At 37.6% G+C, this 13,778-nt stretch overlaps 1 long non-coding RNA gene across 1 annotated transcript; it reads left to right on the forward strand.

Annotated features, from left to right (window-relative positions):
- Nucleotides 1–705: 705 nt before the first annotated feature.
- LOC139717199 (uncharacterized) lies at nt 706–4,648 on the forward strand. The gene is made up of 5 exons (XR_011709950.1): nt 706–897; nt 2,097–2,244; nt 3,058–3,205; nt 3,876–3,979; nt 4,363–4,648. It is a non-coding gene; the product is annotated as an uncharacterized lncRNA (long non-coding RNA).
- Nucleotides 4,649–13,778: the final 9,130 nt, after the last annotated feature.

A 13,778-nucleotide genomic window follows, 5' to 3' on the forward strand; every position in this document is an offset into this window, starting at 1 on the left:
AACATACCGCTGAACGTTATATATATATATATATATATATATATATATATATATATGAATATATATATATATATACATATATATATCGATACATATATATATATAAAGCAGAGTATACGCATACACAGTCATATATGAATACACTATAGGTATTTACATACAAAATTCTCACCCAAATATATATATATATATATATATATATATATATATAAAGATGAGTAACAAAATTGCAACAAAGTTCATGCTATATTCCCCTACGGTTTATTTCTTGACACAAATTTTCGAGCGTCTCGCCGCCCTTTCTCAAGTGTTGATACTTGAGTGCTAGAAAGGTCAAAATTTGTGTCAAAAAATAAACCATCGGTGAATACAGCATGAACTCTGTTGCAATTTTATTAATTATCTTTTCATCTTCATTTCATTTCATTTCATTTTTATTTCATTTCCGGCCAAAGCATATTATATGACAATTTCATATAAACAAATTTAAAAATTTTGCCAACACGTGGAGTATATATAGTATATATATATATATATATATATATATATATATTGTATATATATATCGTCGGTGTTTTCACGAAGTGGCACGACCGGCCAAAATCGAGTAAATTTTCGATTTTAAGATTTTTGCATATTATGATAGTAAATACCGAGATCTACAACCTGACAAATTTTTGAACCTCAATCTCAAATAATTACGTAATAATAACGACCGTGTCACTTCGTGAAAACTTCGACTGGTCGGTCTACGATTTTCACGAAGTGGCACGATCGCGGGTTGACGGTGCGTATACGCCGGACGTCATCATAAATCATTCATCTGCCAAACGTCCTCGTACGCGCGCGTCTAAAATGGCTGCGCCCAGAGCAACGGAAGCTAGACAGATGAAATCGGTAAAGTTACATTTCGCTCTGTATTGACACTTTAATTGTTCATTTTTCACATTCTTGAATGTAGATTTATGAATGAGGAATTAGAATATCAAAACAGCGTAAATATGTATTCTTGCGGATCACATTGACTTCGTTTGGCGCTGTCCTAGGTTCGTTATCTACGTGTGCAGTCCCACATCTATTATTCGGTGTAAGTGGAGAATAGGCAGGGAAAGTGATTCGAACTAAAGTCAAATGAACACGTCTCACATTTGCATCGAATCTTAAACGCACTAACTGGTGATATATTGTGAAGTTTTATTGTTTCCTGTATTACGAGCTCAAATACGTAATGCAACGACCTACTTCCCAGGTGGCAGGTAGACTGATTTAACTCTCTTATCTTACTTGATTATGTCTGAATCTTCCAGGAATTTAGATCCATTTAAGGGAGTCTATATCTAGGCCTACAACTTCAACATCTAATTAAGATAGTTAACAGTGTTACAATGTTAATAGTGTTCCTGACCTGTCGAGGTTACCTGTCTAGGTTACTCTAAAAGTGATGTTATTTCACTGACTACCTTTGAATTCTCAATGAAAAAAAAAAATGATTTTAGAGTTACTTCTGCTAAAAGTCTAATGTTAAATCAGGGAGGTCCTCTTCCCATCTCCCTGTCTAAATTCAGGCGTTACCAACAACAATGGAGACTTTGATAATGTTGTCGAGAATACGGTAACAGCAAATTTGATTTGGATAGACAACAAGCAAAATGCAACGTTTATGCTCAGCACCTGAATTCATAAATTGTTCTATCATGCTATATCATGAGCCTAAAAGCCTCAATGTGGTCGTAATTGGCCTATACGTGGCAAGTACTTTTGCCTTAGTTTGCAATTTTTCGTTTTGTTTGTTTTGATTTTCTACAATCTATGGTTCTTTGAAACACTAGGGGTTTTTTTCGGGGGGGGGGGGGGGGTGGAGGCTGGGGATTCGGAGCTGGGCAAATTGTAAAATTAAACCAAAGAGATGTTCATTGTTCATAAACTTCAGATTCTGGTAAGCCGGAGAATATAGACCTGAAAGGGATGGGGGGGGGGGGGGGGGGGGGCAGTGTGATGTTTTGCAAATCTGTGCATCAATTTTATGATCTTACAGAACTGGTAGTGATGGAGTTTCATGTGACTGACATCTTTCATTCATCTTCCTTTACAAACAGATATTGAGGCCTTTGTGTGGACAACCCAACAACTTGCAGACTGGAATGAAATGAGTGCTGTCCTTCGATGATGGGCTACTTTACAGTATTGTACTCCATACCGCATTCCTGCAGATTTCTCCTATCATCTCAAGCTTGAACAAGACCCGTAAGTTACATTGCTATCTGTCAAGGATTTAGAGTAAATTAGACAGACCAGTATGTAATAGACAGTGCAGGCACACTACTGGTAATAATAATATTCCTAATATGATTTGCCACACTAATATGATTTGCCACATACTAAAATAATTGTTTTGATTACCTTTGAATACTCCATGAAAAAAAAAAAAGATTTTAGAGTTACTTCTGCTAAAAGTCTAACGTTAAATCAGGGAGGTCCTCTTCCCACCTCCCTGTCTAATTGAGGCGTTACCAACAGCAATGAAGAGTTTGATAATGTTGTCAAGAATACCGTACCAGCAAATTTGATTTGGAATAATGGATAGACAACAAGAAAAAAAAAAAAAAAAACTCCTGTGCAACGTTTATGCTCAGCACATGAATTCATAAATTGTTCTATCATGCTATATTATGAGCCTAAAAGCCTCAATGTAGACGTAATTGGCCTATACGTGGCAAGTACTTTTGCCTTAGGTTGCGATTTTTCATTTTGTTTGTTTTGATTTTCTACAATCTATGGTTCTTTGAAACACAGAGGGGTTTTTTTTTGGGGGGGGGGGGGGATGGAGGCTAGGGATTCAGAGCTAGGCAAATTGTAAAATTAAACCAAAGAGATGTTCATTGTTCATAAACTTCAGATTCTGGTAAGCCGGAGAATATAGACCTGAAAGGGATTGGGGGGGGGGGGGGGCAGTGTGATGTTTTGCAAATCTGTGCATCAATGTTATGATCTTACAGAACTGGTAGTGATGGAGTTTCATGTGACTGACATCTTTTATTCATCTTCCATTACAAACAGATATTGAGGCATTTGTGTGGACAACCCAACAACTTGCAGACTGGAATGAAATGAGTGCTGTCCTTCGATGATGGGCTACTTTACAGTATTGTACTCCATACCACATTCCTGCAGATTTCTCCTATCATCTCAAGCTTGAACAAGAACCGTAAGTTACATTGCTATCTGTCAAGGACTTAGAGTAAATTAGACAGACCAGTGTGTAATAGACAGTGCAGGCACACTACTAATAATAATAATATTCCTAATATGATTTGCCACATACTGAAATAATTGTTTTGTCTTACTCTTTCTTTAATTACAACTGTATTTGTAGTTTTATGAATGTGAAGCACTGACATAACATGGAATCCAACATTTTGACATCTAATTATCTGTAGTCATGTTGCATTTTGGTATAAAGGCAATGTTGTCCCTCAGTCTGATTTTGATGTGGTAGCAGTGTGCATTTCTTCAGTGTCATGTATCTTTCAGGACTGTTGTAACTGTAGTTTTTTATTGTTAGTTTGATTATTGTTGTGTTTTTATTTTTTTATTGGGGGGGGGGCAAGGGAGATGAGGAAGAACAGTTACACACTCTGTACTGATATGAGATACCATCAACTTTGCAAAAGTCAATGGCACATACTGTATGACAAATTCTTGGCAGAGAAGATGAAAATGAACTGTCTCAATATACATTTATAGTTTTACTCATGTCAATGTGTTTTTTTCTTTGTTCACTCAGAAGTCAAATGTCTGAGACATTACTTACATGGAATTGACTGTGTCACTGATTTTCACTTGTGATGTCCTGCTTTCTTTATTCTTTACTTTAGTTCTGCTCCTGATTCTAGTCAACAATATGTTCATTCACCATTTCGTCTGGCGTAGCATCCTCTTTTTACTGCACTCAAAGGTTACATTGTGCACCATGCTAAAGGTGAGCCAGATCAATAAACAGCATAACACCTTTTCATGTAGTATTTGGTTTTATTTTGTCATAGACAATTACTAAGAAAATCCAGTGTCAATGGACAATTAGGTGTAATCCTACTACAGTCTTGTTATGCACATTATCACATTGATTTAAACTTTATGATAAAAAAAAAGATGTATTAGCACTTTTGAGTAAAACATTACCAAAGTGTTGATATGAAAGGAACATTATCATACAATTATTTTCTTAGGGAAATCGGTGTAGTTTTAGAAATGTGTGAAATTAATTAAGAAGTATATTATGACTGTTGTATCAAATGTCATCATTCTCCTCTGCAATGGAGAAGTAACATTGTCTGTGAAAAACAATTGTTCCTCTTTGCATAGGGAGAGAAGCAGATAACAACTGTCTACTGGAGAAAGCCAAGAGAAACCCGAAACAGCTACAAATGACTAGGGTGGCTGAGCTGAACATCTGCACTAAAATCCAAGCCATGGGATCATTGTGGAAGGAGATCATAGCAATATTTCACCACAATCACAGAGTTGCTCCACACAGCAGCATCAAACTTTTCACAAGAGTGTGTGCTCTATGAATGGACAGGCAGGTTCTAGCAGAACATTATTTCGATGTTCTTTTTGATTTTCTATTTAATGACTTTGGGTTTGTATGTGTGCAGAAATGGGGGGGGGGGGGGGGGGTAGTGGTGTCATAAAGTAGGACATCATTTTTAATAATGATAATAATAATAATAATAATAATAATGATAATAATAATAATAATAATAATAATAATGATAATAATCATCATCATAATCATAATCATAACAATAAAAATAGTAATAATTATAATAATCAACAGTGCTTTAATATATAGCATATGGAAACATTCTGTATTATGCCATTTGTGCTCAAGGATAGAAATGATTGAACAAAAACATACAATTGCAATTACAGTGATACCTTTTTTCACGTTTAGACTGTAATGGTAGAGACATTACAAGCAAATGTATGCCATTGTTTTTTTATTCAGGATAACAAGTAAGTCACTACCTTTTGAACGAAGGTTTCTCTCTGGTGTATTTTCTATTTAAAGTAGTTCTTTCAAATAGTGTGGATTCAAAAGTTAATATCAACATTTTGATCTGTGTATGAATTTTGACTGGAAGCTAGTGCAAGCTTCTTAGCACTGGTGAAATTTTTGTTCATTTTTTTTTAATTTGGACACTACTTTTGCAGCAGAGTTTGGAATAGCTTGTAATCTCTGTATCTGTTTGACTGACAATCCACAAAGTAATTAATGACAAGATCAACATGTCACATTAAGAAACCATGAAGTACTGTTGTGCGTTTATCAGTAAAGTCTCAAATTTTCAAAATATTGTATGTGGAAGAATCGAGGAGATATTAAGGGACATTAATCCTACATACTGTATCTCTCACTGTCACCTTATTCACTGACATTACTCTTGATAACCATCAATCCACGGGTCTCTCTATACTGCTTTGTCACAATGATGCCATCCTCAATTTCCACTGTATTATGCTTCCCCTCTCTGACTTTAAACAGTGCTTTTCACAACAAAACCATAGCAATGTCAAATACCATATTGATGTCTCTTCTTTTACTTTGTTTATGAACCAGCTCTCCCGTCAAACTATTCGTTTTGTCTCCCTTAGCCCAGCCACCATTAGGCCAAACCCATAAACAATTTTCAGTATTTTTGAATTATGCCTACCCAAGCACCTGTGACACCCACAGCAGACATAAACTAAAGTCAGGACCAAGTCAAGTCAAGTTGTGCAAGTTAGAAAGGTATTAGTAGACTGCAAGAGGGATATAAAAAATCGGATGCTTACATTTCCTCTGCTTGCTCTCTCTCTGCAACTGAAAAATGCCTAATAAACTTTGACAGAAAATGATTTCTTGGATGATAGATGTACTGCAATACATAGCCATATTATTGCAGTCTGTGTCCACATCAGAAATTATGGCCTAGACATCATTATCTATGTCTTCTTATATTGTATATTTTTGTGGGTTTTACTTTTGAAACAATAATAAGTAAATGCAGATCTGATAGCCACTTCTTACTGAGCTTAGATAAGGAACTTTGTATATGGTATCCTCTAGCAGTGAGAGAAAAGAAAGGGAAACATGAGGATTTTTATATCTTGCAAAATAACATGGTATGGTAATGAATAAAATTTCAGGCACATACTGTGCATAATATGAGTGCTTACAAACTTTTACAAAATGAGGGAAGATCAAGACTGTTTGCAGAAGATTTATAATACACTTTGTGAACTGTCACAGCAATTTAAACATCAATTAGATCAGTCACTGTCTACGAGATTGTATTGCCTTTAATATGATGAAGGTTATCCATACCAAATCAGCTAGTGTCTTTGTAATTATGTACTTGTATTCATATCATCAAATTCTAGTTTGATTATAAAGTCAATGTTTGGTAAACAGCATTTGACCAGGTTGAAGTTAGGTGATGGGATATGGAAGGAGGTGGAACATTTTGGTCATTATTTTGTAAGATTTTGGGGCTTTAAAGGCAAGAGTCAGTCTAGTCTCATACGTCTGAATAACATTTTTGAATCTACAAAAAAAAAAAATGAAATATTGTAGTACCCCGAATGCCATGAAATAAAGATATCATCAAGGTGGATGACACATACAGAGCTTGGTATAAATGTTAGAACATAACAGAAACCTTCGTTACATCTGAAAAATAAATGAAAGGTAATGTACTGTACCTAACTTCATTCAAGTTGGAATCTGCGTTATATGAGTAGTATGATCCACGTATAGTTTATTGAAAAGCCATATTTAAAACTCGTGTACACACGTGGTAATAAATCTATGAATGAGAAAAGATACCCAAGTAAAGCTCATTTAGTTTTTATGTAATTTAAAAAGTTTTGTAAGGTGTCACGTGTAGGAAATAAATAGAGAGAGGGATTGTGTGTTTGTTTGTGTGTATGTGTGTGTTTGCGTGTGTGTGAGGGAGAGAGAGAAAGAAAGCGAAAGAAAGGGTGGAAAAGAGAGTGAAAGAGAGTATTACCAGCACAGAATTATTTTCTTTACAAGAATGACACATTCACAAAGCAATAGAGCAAACTGATTACATTTCATATTCGAAAACAACATAGCACGAGATACAGTAATGCTCCGAGGAAGAGAGTGAATCTTGAAAATTATGATTCGAAATAATGTGCAGAAAGACCGATGCAATGAGCTGAGAGCAATGATCAATGTGTACTATAATGAAGAACAACTCAATAATAATGCCTTTCTGCGAATGGATGAGAGATTTAGAAGGGGGAAAGAAAAAAAAAGTATCAAACAAAATCTTGATACCCAATTCATATCACTAGTATACAAAGGAGCATCGCTAATGCGCGCGTTCGATTATGTGCGCGCGCGGCTATGAGAAATGATGAAGATAACCTAACGCGCAGCGCGTGCGCGCCGATGGTGTCACTTCGTGAAAAATGAAATCCGCACCATGCGCGAAGAATCGAAGCGGCACGGCCGACGGTGCCGGTTCGTGAAAATATTGGAAGCGTTGTTTACGTGTTTTTGTGTTTTCACGAACCGGCACGACGGACTTTGCCCGATATTTCAACGAAACTTTTGTTTTTCACGATGAACCAAGAACATGAAACACACGAACAACTCCTAATCTGTCGTGCAGTGTGATATTTAGGTAACTGGACGTGAAATATAGGCGCAATCATGGATTTTGCAAAGGCAAAAACTTCAAACGCGATTATCTCGAAACTTACTTTCGCGGCTCCGGGGCCGGCTGTGCCGGTTCGTGAAAACACCAGCGATATGTATGTATACATATATATACATATATGCATACATGTACACATATTGTTGCATACGTATATATATATATATATATATATATATATATACACACATCTATATATATATATATATATATATATATATTTGCAGTATCGTCTTCTCGCGATCGCTTGCAGGCAAACAGGCATGGGCACGGAGCCACACGCAGGCGCACACATACTAGTAATGCAGATGCAGATGCAGATGCATTCTTACTCCAAACACCCAGAGTAAAACATGGGTATGGTGATCGTGCTTTTTCCGTTATGGGACCAAAATTGTGGAATCAGTTACCTCTTCAGTTAAGGGAACTGTCATCGACAGAGTCATTCAAATCCAAACTTAAAACTTATCTGTTCCTTTCATACTGAGGACTGTAATTGCTGTATGTCATTAATATTGGATCAATATTGTATTTTTAATTGGTATATGTTGTATTCTTTATTTGGTATATATGGGATTGTTTTTGTTTACCATTTTCTTATTTGTTGAAATGTTTGAATATGTATATGCATGTAAATATATGATATCTTTTCATTTTTGAAGCGCCATGAGCACTGAAAAGTGGACCTGTGCGCTATACAAGTAGCCACTATTATTATTATTATTAGTAGTAGTAGTCATGATCATGAGCACACACTTACAAAGGGGATATTTATGTACAATGCATGCACGCACGGCCCCCAATGGATTCGCACGCAGGATGCTAGTCCACTACCAGTACCTGGACTGCCTTCGTATACGGTGTGTACTAGTATGGTGTGTATGGTATGAGCAATATCGCACACGGAAATACCGTCGTTGAGGGCGTGTAGTATAAGGAGAGACCCCGTGCAGATCTTTTTTTTTTCGAGGGCAGCAATTAGGCCCACCCCCCCCCCCCAAAAAAAAAAAAAAAAAAAAAAAAAATTGTTGTATTGGCGTAACACACCCGACCCTACTTTCTTTATTATTATTTTTTTTTGCTATCGATATCAAGTATCTTGTTGATTGCGATCACGATCGCAAAAACCCGGAAGTGGAAAAGGCTCTGGGGACATCGGATGTACGAGGAAGAGATCTAGCTTGCGACTCGACTCGCATAGCCTCGCTTGATCAGTACTAAGTACTAGTATGTCATCTGTTTCCCACACGGACGCGTATCTATATATATAATACGCGAAGTTGTTGTTGTTGTCGCGACCTTATGTACATTGTATTTCCTGTTTTATTCCGGCGTTGCTGGTTTGTCTATCTCCTCCCGAGCCGTCGGCTCCGGGCAGCTGCGACCGGTGCCGTCGGCCGCAGGAGAGTATCCTGCATCGAATGGCGCGGGTTTCGTCCCCTCTCAGCCTCCGTGTCGACGTCGAGGATGAAAAAGAAAAATTAATCAGATAGATGCATAATGCATTTTTGTGCGTGACGAAAGAGCCGAATGTTTTAATATTCACCAATCCTGCGCTGGACTCCTACTTTCTCGATACACAGTAGTGCATCTTTTAGCTTGCAGAGACAGTGGGATACTAAAGATAATGGGTGCAGCGAAATTTCTGACATCTTCCGGCGGACACGCAGGCATGCACACAATGTACTCTCGGGTGGGTACGGTATGCCAGTGTGTGGCCTGCGCCTGTGTATGTATTGACGATGGTCACACGAAACACTATCTGGGTGCGCGTGATATGTACACTCATTATGGTATAATACACGGCGCGGTCATACAAGTACAAGGGCATTTACGTACAGCGACGTTCGCCATTATTGGCGTGCCCAAATGAAAACAACGAACGCTGTTATTTTATTGTATTTTGCACAACTGCAGGATACTATGCAGCTCAGGTATGTCATTTTGTTCACTCTCAAGTCGGGTATCATTGTACTCAGACTGTTCAGGACGGCTAAATATCCACTTAAATTTTGTCCTTGCCGATCGTACCCTTCCATATCAGAGTACACGCGCCGCTGTTCTTTCGTTTACTGCATGCATGCATGGCTGCTGTAAACATGAATATTCATGAGACAAGCGGACGCGGGGGAAACCCTCGCTTTGCTGACCGCCAATTTTTGAAGTTACAAGTGGACATCAAATGTGTGGTTCTATGGTGCATCAAACCAAGTTTTGGTGACAAAAATAAAAAAGAGGGAGCAAATGACGACAAAAATATTCTTCTTTCTCCCATAACGTGGGAAAAGAAATATTAAAGAAAAAATATGAGGCCCTGAGACCCACGGATTCCAATGACAATGATCTCTCCCTCCTCAAATATAACAATGATGATTATAATGATGATAATTATCATAATAATAAAAAAAAATGATAATAGTGATAGTTATAATACTAATAATAACAATAATGATGATAATAATGATGATAATGTACAGTCTGAAGCAGAAGAAGAAGGACATTCATGATTATGATAATAATGATAACAAAAATGTACAGTCTGAAGCAGATACGCGGGTGGTTCTATGATCCATCAAACAAAGGTTTGGTGATAAAAACAAAAAGAAGAGAGCAAACGAAGACGAAAATATTTCATTTCTCTCAGCACAATAGTAACAAAAACACTAGGGGTCTATATATGAAGTAGTCCTCAGCACAAGATTACGTATGTTAGTGCAGTGAGCAGTTTTGGACAGTTTGCGCAGGACTGTCTTCAGAAAAGCTTTTTATCAAGAGCAGAAAAATGGGGGATACAGATTTTTACAATTCTTAACAAATTAACATTTCCGCCTCCTTTGGTTGATCATTCCTATGTTATGACTCTACCATCTGTCTACTCTCTCCTCTCCCCTAAATAATATTAATAATTTTAGTAATAATAATGATAATAACAATGACAATAATACACTGAAATAATGATGATAAAACAATAGGCCAATGCAAATGAATGGGGAGGGGATGCTATGATCTATAACTTAAGAGTGGGCGGAAGAGACACAAACAGGTACAGGATTGTTTTGATGTTTAAAATGAATTTGCAATGATAATGAAGCTATTTGAAATGTATATCAGTCGTAGAGTAACCTTGACATGACGGAAAAAAAGATATTCACTATCCTTGACCGATAAACTTTTTTCCTTAATTCCCTTGATTCATCCCCATGTCAATGAATAATATAAAATGATAAAACCGAATGACTATGATCTCCCCTCCCACAAAATAACAATAGCAATAACAAGAACAATAATAATAATAATGATAACTATGATAATGATGGCGGGAACGATCCCAACCAATGGACTGGATCGCAGGGCACGTACTACAAATGTAATATTAAATTTTTGGGAAGGGTGGTCATTTAGAGGACAGCGCGTCACAATTAACGAAATGAGAAAACTTTCCTTTTTCAATTTCTTCAATAAAAATGTACAAAATCGTATCATGAGAAAAAAGAATAAAACCACTCAGACCCGAGGATTTCCACGGGTGCTGCTATAATAATAATAATAATAATAATAATAATAATAACAATAATAATAATAATAACAATAATGATAATAATAACAACAATAATAATAATATAAATCGTAACAATAATAATAATAATTACAGTAATGATAATGTACAGGGTGAAGGAGATAAACGGGTTAGAATATGTAGACATACATATTCATAAGACATGTGCGGACGTGGGGAAAAAAGGGGGGTGTTCTATGATCTATTAAACCAAGGTTTGGTGATAAAAACAAAAAGAAGAGAGCAAATGAAGACGAATATATTTTATTTCTCTCAGTACAATAGCAACAAAAACACTAGGGGTCTATATATGAGGTCCTGCTCAGCTCAGCTATACCGTTTTGCTTTTGTCGTTTTGGTTATTTTTCTCTGAATATTTGTTTTTGTATTTTGTTCGGGGGGGGGGGGTGGAAATGTGTGTGTGGGGGTGGTGGTCATGGGTAGAAGAGAGCACACTTTACCAACGAAAGGATGAGAAAACTTTTCTTTTATTTCATCAATAGAAATGTCCAAAATCGTATATAATCCTTATTATGAGGGGAAAAAATAATAAAACCCCTAAGACCCGTGGTTTTCCACGGGTGCTGCTAGTTCTATCAAGATTTATACAGTGTATACTTTGCATTCAGACTGCAATGTACTAGTATTGTGCAGCGTTTCGCCATAGGTTCTTCTGTGGAGAACTTACGCGCATCTCTATATGTGGGACTGTATAGAGATCGCCGTGTGCGATGAAAAGATCGTACACATGAGGTCAATTTGCACCTATCTTATCTCATTCAAAATAGTAAAATATGAAGTGATAACATTCAGGATAGGGATTTCAACATCTTTTAATTCTGTGAAGGGGTATAATTCCAGTAAAATCGGCCCCATAAATGATTTGTAGAATAGAGGAACGCAGCACATTCGGTGCGGCAGTTGTGACTGTTTACTGAGCACGAGTTGTACACGTAAAATGCACGTAAAAAAAAAATCAGCCCGCCCGACCCTATTTGAAAATCTCATGTTACGCCAATACAACTTTTCTCTCTCTCTCTCTCTCTCTCTCTCTCTTTTTTTTTTGGGGGGGGGGGGGGGGGGCCTTAGTGGACTCGCGCGATGCGAGGACTGTCGCGATCGAGAAGACCTCGCGCTACCGCCAATGATGGCGTATGAGAGAATGAGAAAAAAGAAAAGAGTCCCGCATCGGGACTAGCAGGATGCTGGATTCGCACGGATTCGCACGGTAGCGTGCCAACACCACGCACGGTACCGTGCCAACACCTCGCACGGTACCGTGCCACGCACTCGACGGTGGCACGCAGCTGCACGGAGGCGCACTGACTGGCACGCAGCCGCACGGAGGCGCACGAGGGCGCACGAAGGCGCACGAGGTCGCACGGGGTCGCACGGGGGCGTACAGAAGCGCACGCACCCGCACGAGGCCGTACGAAATGGCACGGAGCCGCACGCACCCGTGCGAAACCGCACGAAGCAGCCCCGTGCGCACTGCGTGCGGGAGTAACATAACATAATGGTCTGACTGTATGTAGTTAGTGGACATGAAAATTGTTTTGACTTATAGCAGCTACTAGCAGCTGCAGGTGTAAAATTTACCTAACATAGTTATATAGTTAGATGTGCCGGTGTGAACTGTGATTTGTCGTGTCTAAATTTATGTAAAAGCCTAATATTTTGCTTTATGCGTGGATAATGGAATGGCCTGGGCTGTGGAAGGATTCGGCGCTATTAACTGCTGTATCTATCAGTGTCTATAAAATTTTACACAATACTAGCGTCTAGGTAGTCAGATAGAATAGGTTTAGACTCGACTCTATACGTGTTACTGGTGTGAGCCAGTGATAGTTTTTTTTTATTGTTATTCCATAATCTTTTATTGATTCCATATGGCATAATCAATACAATTTCATAATAAATCGAATCACATGTATCACAGAATCCGCGATTCAACAAAACACAAATTATAATGAAATCAGAACTTAGCTGTACTTTCAGCAGAAATAGTGCATTCGTAAAGAATCGGATTCAATGCACCGAAAAAAAGAAAAAAAAAACATACTCTGCTTGCTTACTTTCATTAAAATCAAATGGAGCTGTCCTTATACTAGCATGACAGTACAGTACATTCATTAAAAAAAGAATATTTGTATCAAATGGAGCTGTACTTTCAGCATAACAGTGCTTCATAAGAAAAAAAAATAACACATCAATATACACCCAAATAAAATTGATATACAACCAAATGGACAGGTTTGAATTAAATCGACTTTGAGTGTTGGCTGTGACAGACAGTGGCTATATGTGTTAATGGCTAAAATTACACTGACATTGTTTGGCAGACACTTTCTACATAACAATTACATAACATTATGAGATGCAGAACAAATGTAAGGAGGGATACATTCACACATCGAGTAATAGAGGACTGGAATTCCCTGCCGGAAGAAGTAGTGGAAGCTCCATCTATCGATGCTTTTAAGTCTAGGCTT

This window comes from Diadema antillarum, unplaced genomic scaffold (assembly GCF_040938485.1).
Source record: "Diadema antillarum isolate AM-2024a unplaced genomic scaffold, OU_Dant_1.0 scf00000001, whole genome shotgun sequence".
Taxonomy (NCBI): Eukaryota; Metazoa; Echinodermata; class Echinoidea; order Diadematoida; family Diadematidae; genus Diadema; species Diadema antillarum.